We start from the raw sequence: 23949 nt of genomic DNA on the forward strand, positions 1-23949 counted from the left end.
AATTGTTAATATTGTTTTTGCGCTGCTAGCAGAAAAGAAAATTTTGGAAAATATATTTTTTAATTGTTGTTTACTTGTCTATGCTTGACAAACGTTTTTGGGAAGTATTATTCCAAAGATACATGCTTCAGAACTTGAATGTTTATATTGTTTACCACATGATTGCTTCTAATCCTTTTCTTTTTGGTAAAAATAAACTTGTCAGACTTGTTTATGAGCAATTATTGATTTCCAAGGTACTTCAGGTAACATCCTCCCTCAGGATGGCTATCTTAAATTTCTCCCTGCTTCCCCTCCCTGCCCTGGGAGACTTTGCTAGGTGGGTTCTGGATCCCATTCCTGTGCAGGAGACCCAGTAAGGAAAAGGGCATTGAACAGCCAATTCTGCGAGGTTCCATCTAGAGACCTTGCAACACAGCAACGTTTAGCATCCCCACCAGCCTCAGCCACGCCAGCGGGAGAAGGTCTGTGCCACAGGGGTGCCCTGTATTTACTCATACAAATACCTGGACAATTTTCAAAAAGCCCATTTGTGTGCAGAAATGCTTTTGGAAATTACCCTCTTAACATGCTCATCTTAAACATTCTAGTGAAACCACAGTGTGAATCATGACTTCACAGGAAGGATGGGGGATGGACAGAACAGCCTCCCAGGTAAGGTTCTGGAAGACAAAACATATATCAGAATTGAAGAAGGCCTATGATAATTGCAGAGGATCCTTAATTATGAAGAGGCAAAGCAAAAGCCAGAGATAAGCTGGAGTCTGCGGCTCTACTGCAAAGGTGACAAACTGGATAAACTGGATCAGCTCTGTGGTCACTATTTCCTTTTATATTAAATGTTTCTTTGACTTTTGCTTGTCGATTGAGGAAATGCATCTAATAAATACCTGTTCCCTTTATTGGATCACGGTACTGCAACCCTGGAAACCATTACTGACCATTTTATACCATTAACAATGTTGCCCTCCTAGCAGCCTCCGTGTTACTGTATAAAGTGTGCTATCTGAGCTGCTGGGATCATGTTCCTAGAATTTGCACATATGACTATGAACAGCTTTGACAATTAGACTTTTGTGACTTGAAGAAATGTCAAGTAAGAATGTTTTTCTTTGTACTACACTGAATTGCACAGCATATTCTCCACGGGTTAGATTAGCAGTTCTTGCAATAAAGTATGCAAGGAAATAGAATCTCTTCTTGATGACTGGCTGAACATTTACAACCTGTCTGTGTTATCTATTCAGCGCTGAATGAACAGGTTTCAAAAAGGTTGACGTGTTTGGCTTTGTGTGTTCAAACTGTAGGTCTGCCAAAGTCAGATTTTATTTTTTTTTTCTGTTTATTTTTTTTATCAGTGTGCACTTATGCTCACTGATAGAAACTCGGTGGTACTTCAGTCCAAAGTAGCAGTCCAGGGCATATTGACAGACAAAAGGGAGGCGCAACCGCAAAATAAATGTTACAAAATGGAGTCCCACTGATGCTGCCACATAACAGCCTGGTGATTGCCTCCCTTTTTTTGTCAATTTATAGTAGTGGAACCCAAATGTTTGCAATCGTTGTGTTAGTTCATTAATAGCAAAAAGGATGTGGCCAAATGCAAAATGTAGAGAATTTAAAAATGGCCATACCATCTGTGTTCCACATGGAGGAAACGTTTTCTTGGTACTTAAGAGGGCCATCCCTCTCATACATCATTTTTTTTTCCATTCAATCCTGTCATAAATAACCTCAATGACACTTTCTCTCTTTTTATGCTGGAAAAACGACACCCAGGATCACTATAAATGCTGGGCTTCACAGACGGGCTCTGCTGTGGTAATGGGATTAAACATTCAGTCAAAAATGAGACTGCTCCATCTCTTAACATTATCTGTGGTAACAGAAATGTATTCTATGTGGCAGAGTCTGATTTTTTTGTCATTTTTTTTAAAATAATCTGTTATGTCTGTGAACAAAAGAGGGTGCCCAAAAATAAAAAAGCATTCTGTGTTAAAGAATCTTATATAGCTTTTCTAAATGCTATGAGAAAGTAAACACAGCTGGAAGACAATAGAAATACAATACATAGTGCACTCTGATTAGCATTAACAGGTCTTGCAAAGTTTCCTTTACCTGATAAATTAGGATTTAATTACATGTAAAACGTAACAAGGCTGCCAAGAGAGGATGATAATAGGGGACTATTTCTGGGGTCCATAGCTAGTATTACTGATTGGGGCAGTTGAAGTTCTGCTTACAGCTCTGATCAGACAGTGTTTAACCTTTTTCACTGCAATATCATGTGTGGGGGTTCTTTTCATTCTGTCACAGTGTCAGTTACTAGAGATGTGCATTCGTTTTTGCTGAATTGGAAAATTGCAACGAAATTGTCCAATTTGGCATGTTTCAGGGAGCCCGAAAAAAATCAGGATTTTCTTGTTTTTTCGCAAAAATTCGTCTTTCCAATTAGTGCGCACTAACGGGAGTCAGTGCGCGCTAACTCCCCGTTAGTGCGCGCTAAGTCCTGTTAGCGCGCACTAACAAAAACTAACAAAAACTAACAAAATCTAACGGTTTTTGTTAGTGTGCGCTAACAGGAGTTAGCGCGCACTAACGGGGAGTTAGCGCGCACTAACTGGGAGTTAGCGCGCACTAACTAAAAATCGATTTTTCGCGAAAAAAAAGACCCGAACTGAAAAAAAACGACATTTTCCATGGCGGCCGAAAAACGAAGAACGACACGAACACAAAAAACGATGCACATCTCTATCAGTTACCCATATGCCTCAGTGAAATTTGAAAATTCATGTGGCCTGCAGTAAACTAGACACAAAATGGAGTCATTTGATGTGGTGAGTGAGAGAAGATGTCTATTCCCTGGCTGTGGGTGCCAGCTCTCGATGTGCTTAAATTTCCCCGATGTAATGGCTTTTACCTGTTCATACCGTTATAGATTCTGGTGACTTGGTGGCTTATGGAGAGATTCATGCAAAAATCACAGTGGCCTATTAAGGTAGGCAAAAAAGAGAAAGAAAAAACATGAAGTGTAGATGCTATAATGGCCACTGGCAAAGACAGTGGAGCGACAGGCTCACTGGACAAAGAGGTAGTAGCAGAGCTGACAGGTGCAGTGGTCACTAATTTAAATAATAAGCTGGACACTATCACAAACCATATCAGCAAGACTAAAAACTCACTGGCAGAGATCAGTCCCCAATTAGATGCGTTGAAGGGCCACATTACTGTGGTGGAGGACAAGACAGCAGGACTGGCGACAAAGATTCTAAAATTGTAAGACCTTTTAACATCGCAAGAGGATAAGATCGATGATCTGGAGAACAGATTCTCTGAGGCCATAGAGGAGTCCAGTCTGGCAGGAATTCTGTTACGATTCCTGCCCGTGGACCCCATCCCACGAGCAGGCCTCTTCACTTACCGCCGCTGAGCCTCTGCTGTCGATTCCACCCAAGCAGCCAGGAGGCCGCCATTGCTGCCGCGCCCCTGCAGCCCGGACTGCCGCGCTTCCAACTTCTTGAGCGGCCAGGAGGCCGCCCCCAGCCTTGTTGTCTCAAGGCAGAGGACCCGTGAGTCAACCTGTCTTTGGCGGCGGGGAGCTGCCATTGTGGGGCCCTGTCTTGCGGCTTGGGGCCGTGCTTGGGCTGTCCCTCACGGCATGGAGCCGCTGCGGATCATCTTCGTGTGGCAGGGAAGCCACCGCCTCCCGTCGGGGCCTGCGCAGAGGCTTGCTTCTTGGTTCTGCTCCTGCATGCGGGCCGCCGCTGTCCGTGGTGCTGCTTCCTATTCCTGCCTGCCTCTAGGCGCTGGTGCGCGTCTCTTCAGCCCATTTAAAGGGCCAGCGACAGGAAGTCCTCTTCAGCTTGTTTCCTGCCTTAGCCCTATAAAAGGGCCCTGCCTGCCTTCAGGCAGGGCCTTCGGATTGAGTTTCACAGTCATCTGTGACTTCTTCTTCAGTCCAGGTCTTCCATGGCCTTCTTCTGCTTAGACGGCTCTGTCTTCATGTTCCTGTTGTCCACCGTCTCTTCGTCCATGCCTTCAGATGTCTTTATGTCCCTGATGTCCGTCATCTTTTCGTCCGTACCTCCAGATGTCTTCATGTTCCTGATGACCAATGTTCCTCCGTTCGTACCTTCAGATGTCTTCTTCCTGATGTCCTGGTCTCATCCTCCATCTAGAGTCTACGTCGGTTCCAGCATGGTCTGTGATCAGCCCCGCGGGTGAGCTGTGTAGAGCGTGCTGCGTCGCAGTCTCAACTCAGCTTTGCCTTTGAACTTGTTGTCTCCTGAACATTGTTCGACTTGATGTCTACAGAATTTTGTTCCTGACTATGTCTGGTTCAGCGTGGTCTGTGACCAGCCCCGTGGGTGGGCTGTGTAGGGCGCGCTGTGTCGCAGTCTCAACTCAGATTTTTGCTTTTTAACTTGTTGCCTCCTGAACATTGCTCGACTTGTCTACAGAACTTTGTTCCTGACTACTTTGGTTCCAGCATGGTCCGTGACCAGCCCCGTGGGTGGGCTGTGTAGGGCACGCTGCATCGCAATCTCTACTTTGTTTTTGCCTTTTGACTTGTTGTCTTCCGAACCTTCGTCCAAGAGTTTTTGCCCTTGTCTACGTCCACAAGTCTTCACGCGAGTCTTCGTCTACAGAGTCTTCGTCTACAGAGTCATCCATGTTCAACGCCTCTGTCTGCCCTCATCCTCTGTCCGGCCTGCAGCCTATTGCCGTTACCCAGCGGCAGATCCGAAAGGGCTTGGAATGGTCAGAGGACTTTTCATTGATCAACATTGCGTTGTTGGTCATCCTGGGGCATGCAGGTCCGGTAGAGGGTCAAAACTCTTGTCTCCTTGACTTCGTTCCAGCCTTGTCTTGCTCCTTGTTATCCGTGCTTGCACCAGCTTACCTCCCGCGGTGCGTCTTGGGGCTCCTCCTTGAGTCGTGCTGTGGTCCAAGGACTCACATCTCCCATCTGAAGCGACCGTGTCTCCCCGCTCGCAACAATTCTTGGAATGTGGCTTTTAACTGAGCTGGTCTTAAAAAATCTGCAAGGCCAGCTAGTGATAGAACAAGCTCATCAGCTGGGTAGGAGACAAGAATGGTGATTGCCAGATGTTCTGAACTATGCCTATAAACAATCCATTATACAAGCATATCACACGAAGAAGGAGGTATGAAACCAGAATAAGACCATTAGAATTTTTCAAGATTATTTGTTAAAGGTGTCATCTGTGTGTTCTATATTGGCACATAACCAGATTCGCTTCTACCTACAATTTCCAGCACAACTGAGACTATGGCATGGAGGTGTGGTGCAGATGTGCGAGTCTGTGGAGGCAGCGAAGTTTTAGCCGACACTCTCTAAAAATGTGTTTGAAGCAGGGGTTTACAATAAAGTTGCATTGGGGTACAGTTGGAAGTAACTCAGTGTTGTTCTCTGCATCTGGATGTTCTGATAATACACGTATCAAGTTTGTACTGATGGGCCTTTCTCCTCAACCATTCACACTTGCATGGAGCATGGCAAAGGTTGAATAATAGAGAAGAGGAATTAAAAGCATAAGAACATGCCATACTGGGTCAGACCAAAGGTCCATCAAGCCCAGCATCCTGTTTCCAACAGTGGCCAATCCAGCCTCTTAGTACCTGGCAAGTACCCAAAAACTAAGTCTATCCCATGATACTGATACTAATAATAGCAGTGGCTATTTTCTAAGTCAACCTGATTAATAGCAGGTAATGGACTTCTCCAAGAACTTATCCAAACCTTTTTTAAACCCAGCTACACTAAATGCACTAACCACATTCCCTGGCAACAAATTCCAGAGTTTAATTGTGCATTGAGTGAAAAAGAACTTTCTCCGATTAGTTTTAAATGTGCTACATGCTAACCTCATGGAGTGCCCCCTAGTTCTTCTATTATCCAAAAGAGTAAATAACCGATTCACATTTACCCGTTCTAGACCTCTTATGATTTTAAACACCTCTATCATATCCCCCCTCAGCCGTCTCTTCTTCAACCTGAATAGTCCTAACCTCTTTAGTCTTTCCTCTGTTCCATCCCCTTTATCATTTTGGTAGCCCTTCTCTGTACCTTCTCCATCGCATCTATATCTTTTTTGAGATGTGGCGACCAGAATTGTACACAGTATTCAAGGTGCAGTCTCACCATGCAGCGATACAGAGTCATTATCACATTTTCCATTTTATTCACCATTCCCTTCCTAATAATTCCTAACATTCTGTTTGCTTTTTTGACTGCTGCAGCACACTGAGCCGTAGGGATGTGAATCGTTTTTCTGACGATTTGAAATATCGTGTACGATATTGCTCCCCTGAGATAGGAAAACCCCACGAATGGTTCGTGTGGTTTTCTTATCGTTTTGGGGGTAGGGGAGAAAGGGAACACATCCAACCCCCCCCCCCCCCCAAAGCCCCCCAAAGCCCCCCGACCCTTTAAATATAATTCTTTAGAATCCCCCACCCTGCCGACCCCTCCCAAAACTTTCTTAAAATACCTGGTGGTCCAGCGGGAGTCCCGGGCCATCGGCTGCCAGTAAACAAAATGGTGCTGGTGGCCCTTTGCCCTTACCATGTGACAGGGGCTACCGGTGCCATTGGTCGGCCCCTGTCACATGGTAGGATCAATGGACCTATTATCAAGTGGTACCTTTATCCACGTCATGGTTAGCGCCATGATGTGGATAAAGACGTGCACGCGCGCACCCTAGGAGGCCCTCAGGAGAAGCATGGCGGATAGCCTTGCCATAACCGTTCCAGGGATGCTGGAGAGAGCGGCAAGCAGACGCGGCGGTAGCCATCTTCCCAAGGCTAGCGGGGAGAGCAGAGAGATAGGTGAGGCACAGAGGTCGAAGCCGTCTGAGACCGACGGACACAACACTTCCAGGCTTTCTTAATGTGTGGAATACATCTGGACTGTGCATCTAGGATGGTTTTTTTTTTAACAATGTCCTGGCCTCTTGCACACTTTTTACCTTTGTTGCTTTGTTGCTGCTCCTTTCAGTTTTTTTTCTAACTATTTTTCTCATTTTATCAAAATTTCCCTTTTGAAAGTTTAGCACTAGAGCCTTGGATTTGCTTACTGTCCCTCTTCCAGTCATTAATTCAAATTTAATCATATTATGATCACTGTTGCCAAGCGACCCCACCACCATTACCTCTCACCAAATCCTGTGCTCCACTGAGAATTAGATCTAAAATTGCTCCTTCTCTCATTGGTTCCTGAACCAATTGCTCCATAAAACTGTCATTTATTTCATCCAGGAACTTTATCTCTTTAGCATGTCCCTGATGTTACCCAGTCAATATTTGGATAATTGAAATCTCCCATTATTACTGCACTACCAATTTGGTTAGCTTCCCTAATTTCTCTTAGCATTCCACTGTCCATCTCATCATCTTGGCCAGGTGGACGGTAGTTGTTATGGTTGAGTATGTTTTGGTGGATCCTTGGGTGCTGTGGAAGATGACCACGCCCACGGGGAAGAGCCCCGTGAGGAGCCACAGCACTGGGCTAGACTTGTAATGCACAAAACACAGTTAGTTCTTTATTAAACAGCTTGAAGAGAGCCACCTGAGGTGGCAGTAGTGAGGCAGTCTGGTAGTTGCAGTCTCAGGGACCTCGGCAGAAGGAGCCCTTCTCTCCTTGGTGATGATAGGAGGTTCCGCAGCTGGTTTCCCAGCTAGGAGATACTGTGGATGAGATAGACTGAGAGTTAGAGTACTCACTAGGTGTTTGCTGTTGGTATGCGATTCCACCAGATATGTTGAAGAAGGTACAGGCACCGAGGCAGGGAGAGCAGGCCCTCGAAGAGCGAGTGCCTGTTCCCTGTAAAGGCACCTGAAATAAAGCAGAGGGCCCCCAAGGAGCAGTTACCCAGGTTAGCAGTTACCCTGAAGGGCAGGGAGAGAGCTTCCAGTGGCAGCACGGAAGCGGCAGAGTAGCGTAGACAAGAACGAATTTGAGTCCTTGCTAACTCAATGAGCTAGCAAACTAGTGAAGGTAATATACACGGATGGCGTGACGTCATCATGAGGGAACACCCTCGAGGTTCACTGGCTCCCTATTACTGCACGTATCAATGACCATAATCAATGACCATAATCCACAAAATTCTAAACAATGATCATCAAGGTCTTAACACCCTAAACATAATCCCTCAAAATCCTCCAAGAAACCTACGCTCTAATAACTCAGGTTACCTAAACATTCCCTCTATCAAAGATGTGCATCTGGCAACCACAAGAGAAAGAGCCTTTTCAATTGCCTCACCTAAACTTTGGAACACCCTACCTAAATTCCTGAGAACCCAACACGACCTAAAATTATTCAAAAAGGACCTAAAAACACTAATGTTCAGCAAAATTCTACACTGACCCTCAGACGTCTGATCATTCCAACTCTCAACTGAACTCTCAGTTATAAACCTCTTAATACATTCTCTTCACCCTGAACTGCATACCCTCCTCATCCAACCTAATAATGCTCTCTGGCTTGATATGCTTATTTCTGATATTGTTCAAATTGTTTTTACTGTTGCACAACTGCTAAGAAAATGTATAACGTTCACATTGTTTTTTCTGTTACACAACTGCTAAGAAAAATGTATATTTTTGTAAACCGTTATGATGGCTCTACCGAATGACGGTATATAAAACTCAACAAATAAATAAAATAAATAAATAAAGACGGGTGCGCGTGCATGTGCGCACCCTAGTAGGTACCTGTGAGGAGCAATGGTGGGAGGCTGCACCCTAGCCGTTCCGGGGATGCAGGAGAGGTCAACTTGTAGACGCAGTGGTAGCCATCTTTCCTAGGTAAGCGGGAGGAGCCGTGAATAAGGTGAGGCAAATGGGTCGAAGCCGTCTAGCACCGACGGATGCAACAGTAGTATACTCCTATTGCTATACTCTTCTCCTACACACAAGGGATTTCTTTCCCAAAAGATTCGATTGTGCATCACGCAGGATCTTTATCTTGTTGGACTATGCCATCACGGACATATAGCACCACCCCATTTCCCAGATGCTCCTCTCTGTCATTGCGATATAATTTGTACCCCGGTATAGCACTGTTCCATTAGTTATTCTCCTTCCACCATGTCTCTGAGATGCCAATTAAGTCTATGTCATCATTCACTGCTATAATAATATAGAAAAAGCCTTAAAGGGCAATATGATAGTAATAATCAATACAAAAAAAGATGTACCACCAATAATCACAATAGTAATTTAAGGAACCATCATATAAACCCCATACTTTGATATCTTTTAGAGCCTTACGTTATGCTGTAACGATAGATCAGAGGGGTACACTTTTAATCATCGGTCCACTTTTTTGAATATGTTTTAAAGCATTTTTGAAAAAAATTATAAGTATTAAAAAAGTGCACTACTTCCCCATTTTTTTTAAGTTAATTCATGCCCAACATGGTACATTGTTTCGCAAACTGCTGTTCAGGGGCTGGAGTCAGCGTGTATTCAATCAAAACATTCCTTCTTTTCTTTTCAGGCCCATGTTACTTCTCTGCAAAACAGTAAATATATACTTCAATGTCTCACCAATGTTAAAATGACTTTTAATGGGAAAAAGATTTACGTTAACTGAAAGGACTGCTTATTTCTTCACATAATGTCTCAACCCACCAGGCATTCAGCGTTTTAACTCCTGTGGCGCCAAGCCTAGCTTTTTAAATTTTTCACATGATGATGTAAGACTGCAAGCGTCATGACTCTATTCAAGGAAGTTTAAAGGGATTCAAGATATTACCTGAAAGAGAACTTACTGAGTTCAAAATGCCATCGGCAAAAAAAACTCACACAGTTGAACCTTTGAGAATAAACTAAATTGGATCTTTCAATGAAACACCATCCATTCGATCTCATTATTAAGTCCATGGGGGACCACAGTATAGAGTTTAAAGATCCATTTTTGCTCCCGTTGAAGAAGCTGAGTGGATCGATGATTAAAAGTGTACCCCTCTGATCTATCGATAGAGGATAATGTAAGGCTCTAAAAGATATCAAAGTATGGGGTTTATATGATGGTCCCTTAAATTACTATCGTGATTATTGGTGGATACGTCTTTATCATTCACTGCTATGCATTCTAACGCTCCCATCATACTTCTTAGACTTCTGGCATTAGCATACAAACATTTCAAAGTGTGTTTTTTGTTTGTATTTTCATTCTGCTTTTTAATTGATAGGGATAAATTTCAATTTTTTAGATCAGGTGAGTTTTTAATTACAAGCACTTGGACTACTTTTCTTATTATTGGAATCTCACTGTCGGGATCCCCTAATTCTAATGCATCATTAGTATCCTTTGAAGATACCTCCCTCTGAACCATGCGCTGCTGAGCGACTGTCGGCTTTCCCCTTTGTTCTAGTTTAAAAGCTGCTTTATCTCCTTTTTAAAGGTTAGCGCCAGCAGCCTGATTCCTGGTTAAAGTAGAGCCCAGCCCTTCGGAAAAGACTCCCCCCTTCCCCAAAAAGTTCCCCAGTTCCTTACAAAACTGAATCCCTCTTTCTTGCACCATCGTCTCAACCACGCATTGAGACTCCGGAGCTCTGCCTGCCTCTGGGGACCTGCGTGTGGAACAGGGAGCATTTCAGAGAAATCTTCCCTGGAGGTTCTGGATTTCAGCTTTCTACCTAAGAGCCTAAATTTGGCTTCCAGAACCTCCCTCCCACATTTTCCTATGTCATTGGTGCCCACATGTACCACGAAAGCCGGCTCCTCCCCAGCACTGTCTAAAATCCTATCTAGTTGACACGTGAGGTCCGCCACCTTTGCACCAGGTAGGCATGTTACCAGGCAGTCCTCACACCCACCAGCCACCTGGCTCTCTACATTCCTAATAATCTAATCACGAACTATGACGGCCAACCTAACCCTTCCCTCCTGAGCAGTAGCCCTGGGAGACACATCCTCAGTGCGAAAGAACAAAGCATCACCTGGAGATCAGGTTCTTAATACAGGATCCTTTCCTGCTGTACCAGGTTGATGCTCTCTGATCATGAGACCTTCTTCCTGCCAGTCTGAAGTTGGGACTTGGCTACTATGTCCATGAAGGTCTCATCTATATATCTCTCTGCCTGCCTCAGTTCCTCAAGTTCTGCCACTCTAGCCTCCAGAGATCGGACTTGTTCTCTGAGAGATAGGAGTTCTTTGCATCGGATGCACACGTATAACTTCTCACCGGCAGGTAAAAAATCATACTTGTGATAGTCGATGCAAAAGACTGGGAGGCCCCCCTCTTGCTGCTGGACTGCTGCCTTCATCTCAAATTTATTAAATTCCTAGTTAAGTTTTAGGTTGCTATGAGAGTAGGAATGTGTCTAATTAGCGTCCTTTAAATGTATTAGTGTATTCACTATGGGGCGGATTTTCAGAGCCCTGCTCGCCTAAATCCGCCCAAAACCGGGCGGATTTAGGCGAGCAGGGCCCTGCGCGCCAGTGAGCCTATTTTACATAGGCCTACCGGCGCGCGCAGAGCCCCGGGACTCGCGTAAGTCCCGGGGTTCTCCGAGGGGGGCGTGTCGGGGGCGTGTCGGGGGCGGGCCCGGTCATCGCGGCGTTTTGGGGGCGTGTCGGCAGCGTTTTGGGGGCGGGTACGGGGGTGTGGCTACGGCCCGGGGCGGTCCGGGGGCGTGGCCGCGCCCTCCGTACCCGCCCCCAGGTCGCGGCCTGGCGCACAGGAGGCCCGCTCGCGCGCGGGGATTTACTTCTCCCTCCGGGAGGCGTAAATCCCCGGAGAAAGGTAAGGGGGGGTGTAGACAGGGCCGGGCGGGTGGGTTAGGTAGAGGAAGGGAGGGGAAGGTGAGAGGAGGACGTTAGAGGATTCCCTCCAAGGCCGCTCCGATTTCGGAGCGGCCTTGGAGGGAACGGGGGTAGGCTGCGCGGCTCGGCGCACGCTGGCTATACAAAATCGATAGCCTTGCGCGCGCCGATCCAGGTTTTTAGCAGATACGCGCGGCTCCGTGCGTATCTACTAAAATCCAGCGTACTTTTGTTTGCGCCTGGAGCGCAAACAAAAGTAGGCCTATTCGCGGAGTCTGAAAATCCGCCCCATAATGTCTGGAGTGGCCTACAGGAGAATGATCAAACTCTCAATAAGGTGTGGGGAATTTGTGAAGTTAAAAGGCTGATTTTATTTTTTTAGTGTTAAAGTGGTACCTGCCTATAAATTAAAGGATGAGCTAGGGGTGGGTGGGAGAGGGGTGGGAGGATAGGGAAATACAAGCACACTAATTTCTGCTTATTAGCTGCCTTACTGACTGACTGACTATTTAAAAATAAACACACTTAACTTCTGCTTATTAGCTGCATTACTATTAAAAGCACATATACACAAACACACTAAATAATATACCCTAATAATTTACTTTTCCCCAATACTTTTAAAAAAATTTCTCAAGCAAAACTTACTGATACCTTTCAGCCACCAGCAAGGTGATCCTCTCCTCTTCAGTGCTTCCACTGGAGCATCATCATTGTGCATCACATAAGGCTGATTGCTGGGCAGTGTTGTTTCCTCGATGCAGAGTCAAGCAGCATTTTTTGGGATGGCATCCTCAAAATGTGTGAGGTGGTATCCCAGATTTAAGTTGTCTGCATACAAAGCCCATATATAAATGAAGCAGCCAGGACTTTTACTGAGTTGAAGCCGTTGAGATGGCAGTATCCTAGCAACCAGCTGAGGTGGGCAGACACAATGGCAGGAAGCAATAAAAAAGCAAGAACTAGAAGAGGGTGCAGAATTTACAATCCAATTGTTTACATAGATATAGTATGCATTATACTAAAGTTTATGTTTATTACACATATGAGAGTTGCAGTATTAATGTGTGATATGGGAAAGGGAGTGTGAGATGAGGGGTGTGTTTTGTTCGTGCCTATTCTCGCCCTCGCTCCACCCTCTTTACCTTTGTGGCGACTCCCTTCGGCTCAGACGGACAGATGCAGCCACAGCTTCTCTCCACCTCTTGGTCCCGGTAACCCGGGCTGGCTTGACGCTACGGATCCACCATGTTCCTGATGACGTAAGGGCGTGCAAGCGTGCTCCAGACTTTGTACCAGCAAGGGTACGAACCTCGTGGGCGTCCCCCCGTATTGACATCATCCATTTTCAATTTAAAAGGCCTATGTTTGCTAACTACAAGCAAGTTAGCAAGGAACTCCAACGGGACTTGCTTCGGCAGTCCACGCTACTTGCAACTACGTTCCGAGTCAGCAAGGGGAATTCTTCTCCACTGATCGGCCTTTTCAAACTATTATTATTATTATTTGGTGCTTTTCTATACCGGCATTCATGATACAATCATATCATGCTGGTTTACATCGAACAGGGGTACAATGAACCTTAAATATTCAGATAGCGAAGAGAAGCAGAAGTTACAATAAAACAGGGGTACTGGAACTGGGGCAGGAAAGAAAGAATAAGTAAGTAACTCAATGGTAAGTAGACTAATTATTTACATTGTGCTGAATGTATAGTAATGGTTGCTATGGTGAATCAGTGAGTGTTGGGAAAGGCTTGTTTAAATAACCAAGTCTTAAGACTTTTTCTAAATGTCAATAGGCAGGGTTCTTGTCTGAGATCAGGGGAATAGCATTCCATATGGTAGGTCCTGCAGTGGAGAAAGCCCGTTCTCTAGATGTTAGATGGAGTATGGATTTGGGGAGGCATGCAGGGAGCCTCTATAGGCTTCTCTGATAGGTCGAGATGAGGTGTGTAGTTTGAGTACTACCAGGAGTACCCGCTCCTCGGGGGCTCCGCTCTCTTATTCTTGATTTCAGATTGTTGGACGGGATCCGGTACTCGCTCCTCGAGGGCCTACTTTCCCGAAGACTCAGAAGACTTCTATTGTCTGGAGGCGATCGCAGACGTGAACACAGTGAGTCCTATTACAGACAGGAACCGGTACTCGCTCCATGAGGGCCATTGTTCCCAATTGCTAAGGCTCCCTTCAGTCTAAGACGTTATCGCAGTACGGAGATCATGAGTTACCATTGCAGATTGCAGATAGGAATCGGTACTCGCTCCACGATGGCCTATGTTCCTAATTCCTTTCTCATACTCTCTTCTTCCTCAGAAGATATTGCATACCTATATCTTATGGATTACTATTACAGATTAACAATAGGAACCGGTACTCACTCCATGAGGGCCTACGTTCCTAAATCTCTTCTAGCCTCTCTTCTATTCCAGAAGCCATCCCATATGCAGTTATTGTGAGTTCTATTTCAGACTGCCTACAGAGACCAGCCGTACTTGCCTGCGGCTCCTCTTCCTGTATACTGCCTGCGGCTCCTCTTCCTGTATACTTGCCTGCGGCTCCTCTTCCTGTATACTGTATACTTGCCTGTATACTTGCCTGCGGCTCCTCTTCCTGTATACTTGCCTGTATACTTGCCTGCGGCTCCTCTTCCTGTATACTGAAGACTCTCTGTTACATACAGAAGATACTACAGAGATCTACAATTGTGAGTGTATCATCTACCACTGGTTATGCTCAGCATACCCTGTCTACTCAATACCAATAGTGTCTCCTTACAGCTCAGCAACCCAGAGATCATTGTTCCAGTATCAGAGGGACTTCAGCCCTGCCGGGCATATCAACTCACTACTGCCACCTCTGGTGGTTCTACTTCCAGTCTAATAAAAGAACTATCTGTGTTTGTCTCAATACTCCAGCCTAGCCGGTGGTCCCTCTCAGGATCTCCACTTGAGGGCGCTGTCATCTGCCATCGGCCCAGGGATTCACTATTTCTACTAAGTGTTACTCCTACACTGATAGAGCGGTATTATCATTTGCCACTCTGTGGGAACCAACCCACATCAGACCATTACTCCTCTCTCTGCAGAAGCTGATCCATATCAGATAGCTATCTCTCCGTGGGGATCATACAGGATGCTGGTTCATCTTTCTACAGGAACAAGCATAACAGTAGCTACTCCTTCCCTCTGGAAGAGCAAAGTACTAACAGATTGCTACTCCTTAGCAAGATCCATAACAGAGTGCTACTCTGCCCCCTGGCAGGGTGATTGCTAATAGATTGTTTACTCCTCCTTCAACGGGAGTATCCAGCAGCCAGATTCACAACAGATTACTAACTCCTCCCCTCTGGGGGAGCAGATCTATAACAGATTGCCAACTCCTCCCCTTTGGGGAAAGGTCTTTAACAGATTGCTAACTCCTCCCCCTCTGGGTAGCAGGTTGCTAATAGGATGGCACCACAATACATCTGTTGATTACTCTGGCTCTTGATCGAAAGAATGCAGTAATCTGTGTGGGAAGGGGAGAAAGGGGAGGGTGGAAAGGGAGTGGAGGGGCATGTTGGGATGGGGGAATACTGGAAGAGGGGAGGAGGGGAAAGATAATTGGATTAGCAAGTGTTAGGGTTAGTAGTATGTGGGCCCTGGGCCGAGGTGAGGGATGGTACCACCCACAAGGAGGAGCCCTGTGAGCCTCACCGTCAGGGGGTGAGGTCTCAGCTGATGTCAGACACAGTTTCAGTCTAGAGTCTTTATTAAAGAAAGAGAGTGACACCACTTGAGGAGTGGGGGGTGCCAGAGAGGAGGTCACACAGACCCAGAGACACAAGGTCGGTGGAATGGGGGATACCCAGAGGGATACCTCCGTAGAGTTGGTAATGGTCCACAAGGCGGGGTACACTGATGAGGTCCTCAGTAGAGATGGTAGTGGCCGCAGAGCAGGGTACACTGAAGAAGGTCCTCAGCAGAGACGGTGGTAGTCCGCAGAGTGGGGTACACTGGGGAGGTCCTTAGTAGAGATGGTAAAGGTCCGTGTAGCGGAGTACACCGGAGAGGGTCCTCAGTAGAGACGAAAGCGGTCTGCAGAGTGGGGTATGCCTGATGAGGTCCTTAGTAGAGATGGTAATGGTCCGCGGAGCGGAGTACACCGGTGAAGGTCCTCAGTAGAGATGAAAGCTGTCCGCAGAGAGGAGGACTCTGATGAAGTCCGTAGTAGAGTTGGTAAAGACCCGCAGAACGGGATACACCCGAGGGAGTCCTCCGTAGGAATGGTCCGCAAAGCGGGGTACACCAGAGAGGTCCTCGGTAGAACAGGAAGTAGTCTGCAGAGCGGGGTACTCATGAAGAAAGTAGTGATGGTTCCAGGAAAGCCCTGGGGAATGGGGTAGACAGAAGTCCCAAGCGTAGGCCCTCCGAGGAGCGAATAGCCAAGACGTGGAGAGGGCCCTGAGGAGCGGGTACCCAAGACGTCTTACGCCAGGAAGCTGGAACTGGAATGCAGAGTCCTCTGAGAGTGAGGCAGATTTAGCAAGGAGGAATCTCTTTGCCAAGTCGTTGGTAGGCAGGGCCAGCTGGTTTAAATATCCTGGCGAGGACGCCCCCGAGGTTCCCGCCATGACGCGTGCCAAGGGGTTCCAATGACAAGATGGCGGTTGGCGGCGTCCATGCCGCCCCGGGAGGCCTGGGAGCGGTAGGTAGGTCGTTGGCAGCTGGCAGAGGCTGCCAGTCTACCCCACAGAGTCAGGGAAGTGAAGAGAGGTGAGCAACAGCGGTCGCAGCTGTCTGCGACCGACGGGTGTAACAGCAAGATCTATAATGAGGGGAGGGTGTAGCAGGTGAGATCAGGAACTATTCTAAAAATGATATTAATAGCTGAAAAATGGGCAGCATCACAAAACAGGAGACAATGGGGGAGTGCTCTGTGTAATCTGGGGAACAGGGCAATCAAATGGCTAATGAGTTTTGAGCTATTGCCCCAATGGGCTTCTGATATGCCAAATGGCAACCCAACTTAAATGTATCGCCTGGAATGTGTTTAGTTTGGGTTCACCAGTAAATGAGAAAAGTTTATTCCACACCTAAATAGAATACATTGTAATGTGGCTTTCATTCAAGAAACTGACAAGACCCAGAAAGAACATCTTAAAGTTAGGAAAAGATGGGTGAATCAAGTCTTCACTGCACAGAGGACAAAAGAAAGTTGCAAGGTAGCAATTCTTGTTCATAAAAATACCTTATTTCAAATGGAAAAAAAATGGTGGTTGTCCAAAATGGCAGGACATTTTGTGATTGGATAGATGATGTCTGATCATAGTTCTGTTTCTGGGCTTTTGGGCCACAGGGTGGGGGGGGGGGGGACAACCAAGAAATAGGTGGCAGATGCCTGCATGTTGTATGCAAACAATCAATTCTCAAGTTTCCTGCAGCAGAAATGGAATGGCTTTGAAGCAAATAATGCTGAACATAAAACTCACTCTATTATTTTCCAGGAAACAGCTAAAGCTGTGCTAAGGGGAGAGATTATTATCTTTGCTGCTATTGCAAAAATAAAGGAATTGGATAAGGATATCTTCAGGTTAACAAGAATGCTGGAAGAATACAAGAAAGAGATTAAGAACATAAGAACATGCCATACTGGGTCAGACCAAGGGTCCATCAAGCCCAGTATCCTGTTTCCAACAGTGGTCAATCCAGACCATAAGAACCTGGCAAGTACCCAAAAACTAAGTCTATTCCATGTTACCGTTGCTAGTAATAGCGGTGGTTATTATCTAAGATTAACAGGCAGAGTTCAACAATGGGAATGGATAAGTATCTAGCCAAGCAGAACCTTTTTAATGATAAACTAGACCACATTTAAGCATTTGCTTAAATATAATTTGTATTTGTTTGTGAATGAGATGGGTAAGATGATGGCAATTAGGTGCAAGAAGAGAAGGTTTCACCTATGTCCAACAGATCAAAGATGTGGTGGGGATGACAGTCACACACTTTGACAAAAGATATTTGTAGCAGCTTCTTTTATCTTTACCAGTCTTTATATCAGGTGGAATCACCCGAGGAGAATATCATTCAAGCATTTCTGGACAGAACACCTATTCCCATCTTTATGAGCCAGCAGGTGAAGGCATTAAACTCTCTGCTGACTCCTGAGGAGTTGACGGAGTCATAGCTCAACTGAAAAATTGTAAAGCACCTGGTCTAGATAGACTTAACTCACTTTTTTATAAAATCCTCAAGATTCAAATTGATGGAAGTCTGTGCAGCTTGTTTGGTTGGGTGGTTGAGTTGGGAGTATTGCTAGAAACTGTGTAAGAAGCAATGATGGCTATATTACATAAATTGGGGTGGGATCCGGTGGGTATGGGTCCTATCGCCTGATCTCCTTTTTAAACCTTGATATAAAGATCTATGCAATTATTTTGGTGAATCAATTGAGTGCTGTTTTACCATCAAAAGTAGCAATGGGACAGATAAGGTTTGTTAAGGGGAAAAGCTCCACAACTCATGTGTGTAGATTTCTGGCTTTCTTGGAGAAGTGCAACAGAGGCTAAATTTGAGATCCTATAGTCATTAGCTTTGAAACTAATGAGAAAGCCTTTGATAGGGTTGATTGGCAGTTTTTAATGGCTATACTAGGTAAATCTGGTTTTCAGGATTTTATTCTAAAATGCATCCAAGTTTTATAATTGAATCCACCTGCAAGACTGTGAGTGAATGGATCATACTCAGAGGCCTTTGCATTGCATAGGGGGATGCGCCAGGAGTGTCCTCTTTCCCCTTTACTGTTTATTTTATCATTAGAGCCATTGGTGCTTTTACAGGAGAGCTTGCTGAGTGAGGTAGCATCAGAGATAGTAGGCTTGAAAGTATTACTATTTGCAGACAATATTTTGCTCCACTACCTGAAACTGCAGATAGGTTGCAGAGTGCTGGAACGTTTTAGAAAATATGGAGCGATTTGGGTCTTAAAACTGAACCTGGACAAATCAGAAGCCTTAGATGTGACTGAATGGCTACAAGGATGTTGGCAGCAGTTTCCTTTGTGTTGGGCAAAGAAGGCTTTGAAATTTTTAAGGGTTCTCATTAATACAGATACAACCTGGTGGTACACGGAAAATATATCTCCAATTATCTAATATTTTAAGGTGAAATTGGCCAGTTGGTCCATGTTGCCTTTATTGTGGTTAGAGAGAGTGGCACTGATTAAAATGATGTTGACACCAAAACTACTGTACATATGTCAGATGCTTCCTCTTAGGCTAAGTACTAGTGACATAAATCTTCTTTACAAGCTTTGTGCTGGTTTTATTTGGAGAGGTAAAAAGGATAGGATTTCTACGGAGAAGTTAAAAGCACCCAGGAGTGAAGGGGGGGGGGGGGGGGGCGGTTGGGGTTTCCCAACTTTAGGTATTATAATATTGCCTGTCTGATGCAATCCTTTGGGGAATGGCTAGTAGATCATAATAAGTTTACAGATTTGGTAGTGGAAAAGAGCCTGACATACCCACATAGACTGAAAAATACATTCCATATGGAAAAGAAGAGCATGCTGCCTCTTTTGGGGAGGTTGATGCTAATTAATTGTATGCAATATGTGTGGAAATTTGTATGGAAGGCAGTGGGTCTGAGTTGGAATAACTCTTTATGCTTAATGTTGAGGGGCAAGTTTGAATTCCCAGCAGGGGAGGAATATTCAGTCTTCTGCAATGGGATGGCTATTGGATCTTGATGTCTTTTTCTGACTTGCAAGTAAATTGTATGTCTCCCTTTGAACACTATTAATCATATGGGCTTTATTAATGTTTATTATATATTCTGTTCGCAGTTGCACAGCTACATTAGGATGCTATTCTCATCGAATATGCAACATTACTCCTTGGGTGCGTTTCAGTGCCTACTACATCCCTTTAAGAGTGGGAAAAACACTATGGCAGTGCTATATAAATATCTCCACTCTATAACTTCCTATTCCATTCTGGGCACACATGCTAACATATGAAGTGCAGAGCTCAAATAGGAAATAATGGCAAAATATATACAGGAAAGTATACAGTGGGTATATAAAAGCATTGTGTGGGTGGTTCTTCGGGAAACCCAACTAAAAATCATTCACAGAGTAATATTTTCTCCATATCAAGCTTTTAAAGCCAGAATAGCCTGGTCTGCTCATTGTATGTGTCACAGTTGTGAGCCTTGCGCTGTAGTGTGGTTGATGCAGCCTAGAAAGTGAACTTAGCTGCGGTCACGCCCTTGCTGGGTGAGCAGGAGCTTTGCCTATACCAACCCCGTTCCTCACAGTTGAACCCTTGGGTTCTGGGGGTTGGCGGGTCTTAGGTGAGTATCCCTTGAGAGCAGTCAGTGAGAGAGAGAGAGAGTCCAGCTATGGGCTGAGGTCAGGGCTGGTAGAGAGAGCAAACAGTAACCACAGCCAGGCAAAGAGTCAGGGCTGGCTGTGATCAAAGAGTGTCAAGGTTTGTAGAGGAGATCAATAGTAGGCAGCAGGCAAGAGAGTGGTCTAGTTCCATAGCAGAGGTCAGTACCAGGCGACAGGCAAGAACATGGTCAAGGCCCATTGCAGAGGTCAGTACCAGAGAAGCAGGCCAAGATAGACAGGACAACCAGGGACAAGCAGGACAGGATGGACCAGGCTAGATAAGGGAGACAGGCAAGGCACGAACAAGGCAAAGAAATGGACAAGACAAGGACCAGGGCACAGACAAGGTAAGGCATGGCACAAACTAGGTAAAGGCAAAGCTTGGGTAAAGACAAAGAGAAGGCACAAAGCAAGGCAAGCAAGGAGACACGAGGAGAAACACACTTGGCAGGCTAGGCAGGAGACCCATTGCTGAGGAAAAGTCATATTGCAGGCTCATGTTGAAATTGCCCAGCAGAGCTGACATCATTGGAGGGCACTGGACTGGAGTTTCTGCTGCAGAGCCTAGATAGGGCATACAGATGTGCTCTCGCGCAGCTAAGAAGGATAACATCTGCATCTTGATGGCAGCATAGAAGCCACAAACCTGAGCCTTGCTGTCCTGGGGTTGTCCCATGACCAGCCAAATGTAACAGCGTAAAATGTCAAGACACCAAGGACACTTAGGCATTGCATGTGGGAGTGAAGAGCTATTCTCAAGTTCTGGGAGGATATTTGGAATATTTTTGACAACATTTGTCTGTACAGATACCCTTATCACCTACTGTTTGTATTTTAAGTGCCCCAACAGGAATGGTGGGAATACGAGGAATGGAAGTGTGGTTCATTTCAAAAGGCTGCCTCATAGCAAAAAGATGTTTACTGCATAGATGGTTACAAACTGTGGCCCTCAAATAAAGCTTTCTGGAAAGCTGAACTTCTAGAATTAATTAGTATGGAATACAGAACTTGTTGCTCCTCGTCAAGAAGTAGAAGAGATCTGTTCAGCCAAATTTGGGGGGGCATATACACAGAATCACTACCAACAGCAATTAGTTGCAGATTTCAAATATAAATGGTAAACTAAGTTTGTCCCAGATAGGGGCCATATTATTGGGCATGAACTCAGGGGTGCTGATCGTTGATATTTATAGTCTTAGGGGATGAGTCTTGGAGTAATTCTGCAAGCCTGTTTATGCCTTACTTATGTATCTGTACTTTTATGTGGGAGGGACAGTTTGATGACCTCATAAGTGATAGAGATTTTTAGTCGTTACTGACTTTGTCCTTCAATCTTGATTTTTACTGTGAAGGTGATTTTTTGGACATGGACATGGATTTTGGTTTGATGAACATAACTTAAGGGTGGGGGTTGGGTGAGTGGGGTTAAAGGGGATTTTTTTTCTGTACTTTTTTACACATATTTGGATGTTATAGTGTGCAAAAAATCAATAAGGACAACATAAAAAAATAGTCACAAAATAAATACTTTGAGACTGTTTAAGGCCTTTGATTGCTGAGCTCCTAGCACCACAGTTTCAAACTGCTTTCTCCAAGTGAATGTATTTGTAGGAACAGCATTTTTACTAATTCAAGCAGGGTTATGATAACAAAGGTTTCTGTGAGAAAGTTATGTCATATATTCCTCTACACATCATTTTGCCTCATTTCAGGTCATATAACTTGTGGGAATGTTTGTGTCTGCTTTTGCAGAGGAAGTGGGTCTCAGGCTGTTTCCTGTCAGTTTGTAATTCATTGCTGACTGAGGGCCACCCCCTATTTTCCTGTAAAATCATTAAACAATATGCCATCCTGCTGCAAGTTCTATTTTCTGAAATTAGACAAAATAACATATTGGCAAGGTATATAACCAATTTCTCATGAAAAGTCATCTTACACATAGCCCTTTTTAAACTGGAGCAAATCTTCTGTAATTATACTGTATTTCCATGATGATGCTCCTCTTTAAAAAGGGTTATTGGTATTAAAAAAATGGCTTCAGGAAAGGTATGACACACAGTAAATCCTTCTACATACCATTTTGCCTAATTTCAGAAAACATGGCTTGCAGTAGGACTCCTTAGTACCCAATATTTTGATTTTACAGGGAAAAAGCAAAGATGGGTCCCAGCAAGTCAATATAAGGTTATAAATTGCCTAGATTCAACCTAGGATACATGACTTCATTTCCTCAGAAAAAATTATTGAAGCTTTAATCAACATTCCCTTAAAAAATGCAGCGCAGCTACATGATAAAAAACATACTAGTATAAAAGATACAGCATACTGAAAATATACTTCATTTTCAAACATATTCACAGTATTGTATTTGTGCACCTAAGTGACTTGGAACTTACAGTATATTGTTGTATTTATAGAGCTACTATTGTTATTATTGTAGTTAAGAACATACGAAGTCACCATACCTAAGTCAACTTGATTAAGGAGCAGTTTATGGACTTCTCCTCCAGGAACTTGTCCAAATGACTTTTTAAACCCAGCTACATAAACTACCTTATTTTTTATGATTTTTTTTTCAATGAAAACTGTTTTAATGTGTTAAAAAGATTTTGTGGTAAATCAAGAACAAATAAACTAAGTACAGTAAGAAATAATTCAAATGTAGCCCTGCTTATACTGTTCATGACAAATTGGAATGAAGATGTAAAAGTAATAACAGTGAATGTGACTATGCATCAGTAGCAGCTAGGGGAGCTAGAATTACTCCAGCCTGAAGTAGGAGTAAATACATGAGGGCCCCAGGAGGCAAATAAAGGCACTCTAGACTGAATTAGAGAGAAGTGTGACCTCTGTTATGACATTAGCATTATTTCCTGTGGCATTCACCATTCCTTGAAAGTTCTTATTGGATCAGAATCCAAGGTCATATAAGGAAATGTGAACATTCCAGCGAGTTAAGCATGACCCCATGACTCTGTCTCTTTAAGCTCTATGGATAGGTGAGAAACTGGCAGTTGGCTCAGGAATTTTTTTTTCTTTTTTTACATTTCTTCAAAACAGATAGTTTTCTGATGGTGAAAATAAGTATCCAAAGGTTCAGAGAATAAACTTTTAAATGGTAATATAAAAAGAAATGGGAAAATGGGTAACAGAAAAACAGAACTGAATAAAATTGATTTCCACAAGAACTGCAAATTTCATGGTTATAAAAAGACAGAAATAAAAACTAAATCTTTCATTAAAGCATACTAGTGTCATCTCTCAGAGATTTATTAAATTTGAATTATAATGTAAAGAATACTGAGTTTAAGTGGCAGTCTAACTGTGAACAGTGAGAGCTGCTTGAGTGTGTTTTTGATAGGCTGAAATCAGATGCTATTCAAACAAGTAGAACTAGAACTCTGATGCTAGCCAATTGAATTCAGTCTATTCAAAATGTAAATAGATAGGACCCTCTTCTTCCTATAGGAGAGTGTGACAAAGTGTACCAACAACTACCTCATTCTACCTTAAGGAGCCCGGTTCAAAGTTGCAACCCAGTCCTACTTGGCAGAACCCTGCAAGGGATTCTGGGTGAAGCGAGATTCCCTCTACCCTACCATAAGAACCTAGGTCTAGAAAGTCTTGGAGAGGCCCTAGGGAGCTGGTAGGCCCTCATGATAGAGCCGGATATAAGGTAATTTACTATTTTGGTTTCTGTATTTTTGATGCATTGTAAATACTTACACCAGAATTAAGTTTGCCCAGTCTTATTGTGTTCCTGAGTTATTC

This window comes from Rhinatrema bivittatum, chromosome 2, assembly GCF_901001135.1.
Source record: "Rhinatrema bivittatum chromosome 2, aRhiBiv1.1, whole genome shotgun sequence".
NCBI classification, from domain to species: domain Eukaryota; kingdom Metazoa; phylum Chordata; class Amphibia; order Gymnophiona; family Rhinatrematidae; genus Rhinatrema; species Rhinatrema bivittatum.